The sequence below is a fragment of the Condylura cristata genome, unplaced genomic scaffold, assembly GCF_000260355.1.
Source record: "Condylura cristata isolate star-nosed mole 26May11 unplaced genomic scaffold, ConCri1.0 scaffold00039, whole genome shotgun sequence".
NCBI classification, from domain to species: domain Eukaryota; kingdom Metazoa; phylum Chordata; class Mammalia; order Eulipotyphla; family Talpidae; genus Condylura; species Condylura cristata.
The window spans coordinates 6,003,569-6,006,608 of record NW_004567140.1 but is presented as its reverse complement, the minus strand read 5'-3'; positions in this window follow the sequence as shown (position 1 = coordinate 6,006,608).

The following is a 3,040-nucleotide window of genomic DNA, read 5'->3' as shown; positions in this document are numbered from 1 at the left end:
TAAAAGTCCACCCAGACAGGACTGGCCCAAAGCAAGACCTGAAAGCCTAACACAGGCCAAAAGCACCTTCAGGCAAGGCACAGAAAAGGGTCAGAAACAGACAAGTCTGGGAGGAAAAAAAAAATCAAAATCAAGATAAACGCTGCCACAGTTAATCTCCCCACGGGTCTCTCAGACATGTCTCAACCAGTCCAGGACCAAAAAACAAGTGCAGTTTTTGTACATGTTCCATATGGCTCCCTCAGATCTCTTCTGGCTCTCCATGGACCTTCCTTCCTCTTCATTCTCCAGATTCTTCTCCTCCCTGCTCAGCTCCTCCCTCCTTTGGGTGGGGCAGGGAACCTGGAACCTCCATCTTTTCTGGGGGACCCCCCTGTTACACAATCATCACCCACCATCCATTCCTTCTGACTTATTTCACTTGGTATCATCCCTTTAGCTCCATTCAGGTTGCTGCAAATGGCATGAGTTTATCTTTTTTTGATCAGAAATCTGTAATCTGTATGAAGGAGCCTTAAAATAAAAAAAAAATAGAACTGCTATATGATCTAGCAATTCTATTCCTAGGGCTATGCCCAAAGGACACGAAAACACTAATTCAAAGGGAACTCTATGTTTACGGCAGCACTATTTATAATAGCTAAGACATGGAAATAACCCAAATGCACCAAAACAGAGGAAAGGATCAAGAAGATGTGGTCTATATAAACAATAGAATACTGCCAACCAAAGCAGATAGGATTGTTTAAAAACAGAATCAAAGAAGTGCTCAGAGAGAAGGGAACCTTAGAGCAGAGACCTGCAGATAAGATAGTGGATGCACCACCTGGTATCAGGAAGGAGCTTTCCGAGGGCAGAGTGGATGGGAAGGTCTCAAGGTCAGAGTGAGCTCGCAGGCTCTGGGATTCCTATTCCCAAAGCGTGGATGGAGGATGGGTGGCCTGTGGACATTTCCTGTGCATCCCAGTGATTCCGGCAGCGTTGCACCCTCGTTTTAAAAATCCAAGTCAGGTTTGGTTTTCATCATGGCCTCACATCCCTTCCTGGTTAGGCTTCATTTTTCTTGTCCTGATCGGATAACAGGGCCCATGTGACAGGCCTTCTTTCCTTAGGATTCCTTCACCTTCCATTGTACCTCGCAACAGCCACATACTTGTCTGCTTGTTTGTTCATTCTTTCTTGGTGCTTTTTGTTTCTTTACCATTTTCTTTCTCTCTCTCTCTCTTTTTTTTTTTTTGCTTAAGATTTATTTATTGATGCATACAGAACTGGGTACAGGCCAGAGGTGCAGGGGGGTGAGAGTATTCACCAGAAACAGAGTGGGGAGCAGAATAGGCAGATGTACTGAAGCACACTGCTGAGGGGAGCAGTGGGTGAGACAAGTCTGCCACGCCATGTGGGTTACTCGCTGGCCAGGGATTGAACTGGTGCTGAAGCAGCTGCGTCCAGCTTCGTAGTCTGCACTTTAACTCACGGCACCCAGGGAGGGCCCTCTTTTCCATTTTCCTTCCTCTTTTCTTCTCTTTATTCCTGCTTTCTTCCTTTTCAGTATCCCCTTGCCCCTTTCCTTTTTTATTTTTTAAAGATCTATTTAATTTATTTATACATACAAGAAGTAGGGTATAGGCAGGGGGTGAGAGGATTCACCAGAGACAGAGTGGGGAGCAGAACACCTGCATGGATCAATGAAAGACACTGCTGAGGGGAGCAGAGGGTGTGACAGGAGCTGTCTGCTGTGCCCTATGTGGATCGGCTCCCTGAACCAGGATCAAGTTCATGCTTCAGTGGCTAAGGAAAGCTTTGATGGAGGATAAGAATAGAAAAACCGGAAAGGACTCCGCAAGGTCAGGCACCTGCTTCATACAAGGAGGGGGGCAGAAGGGATTAACATAGACTTTCACGCAGCTATAAAAACTATCAGAGGGCTGTAAGGAGAGTTGGGGCACAGGCCTGAAGGTGAAGACATGGGGATTCAGTAACAAACATGCACAAATGAAGACGAGTCCCTCCCTACCGAAAGGAGATGATAAAACCCAGCACTGCCCCCACCTGTGCCTAGGCAGGGGCCCCTTCCCACCCCCTCTCTCCCTCTGCAGCTCAGCAGCCTTCTGCCTGCCTCTACCTGCATCTGCCAGGGCTCCTCTGCACTGGCCTCCCTCAGCACAAGCCTCCACCTGCGACCATGCAGACCTCTCTCAGCAAACGTGTCCCTTCGGGGCAGCTCTGCCCGCTTGTTCATATGCGAGGATCTTTTACTCCTCTGTTCCTTTTCCTAATAAACCTGTTCTTTGAAATATAACTAGCGTCTCTGGGCTGTGGAAAATCTCTCCGTTGCCGCTGAAAGGGGAGCTCTGGTGACACCTTTCCCAAGAGCGAACCCAAGGATCCGCCCCTTCGCTGCCCCCCACCCCCCACCCCACTACTCAACCCACCAACTCCAAATGGGACGTCAGCATCACAGTGCTGAGGTTTAAGCCCTTGCACCTTTTCTTTTATTCTTTTCACCCTTCACTTTTCTCTTACCGCTTGTTTGACGCTGGCTTTCACTGTGGGCATCCGGGGTCCCACCCCGCAAATCATTCCAGAGGTCAGGAAGGGGACCCCCCCTTTCTCAAGCCTGGGGAGGGGTGGGGGGGTGATCGCTCAGTCACCGGCAGCTGGTGGGACTGGCAGTGGGTGAGGAGGAGATGGAAGGGGCCAGCTCGGCGGCCAGGAGAAGGGGGGTGCGGGCCGGGACCCGGGATGGTGGCCAGATACCCGGTCTCGCCTCGCCGCAGCGCGTGCCAGGGCTCACAACTTTTCCAAGGCACTTCCCTTGACTGGTTTGTCGCGCAGCTAGGGATGCCCGGACTGCCAGCGCCTCGGAGGTAACGCCTTGTCGGGGTCCGGCTCCCTTAAGAAAAATGGGTGGAGAGTGGGTCGCACAGCCTAAGCTGGGAGCCGGACCGCAGGCGCGCGCCCGCTCCAGTTCGCGCCGGAGAAAGCGGAAGCCTTTTGGCCCTTTGGGGCCGCCGTCACCAGGGGGCGGGGCCCGGAAGGG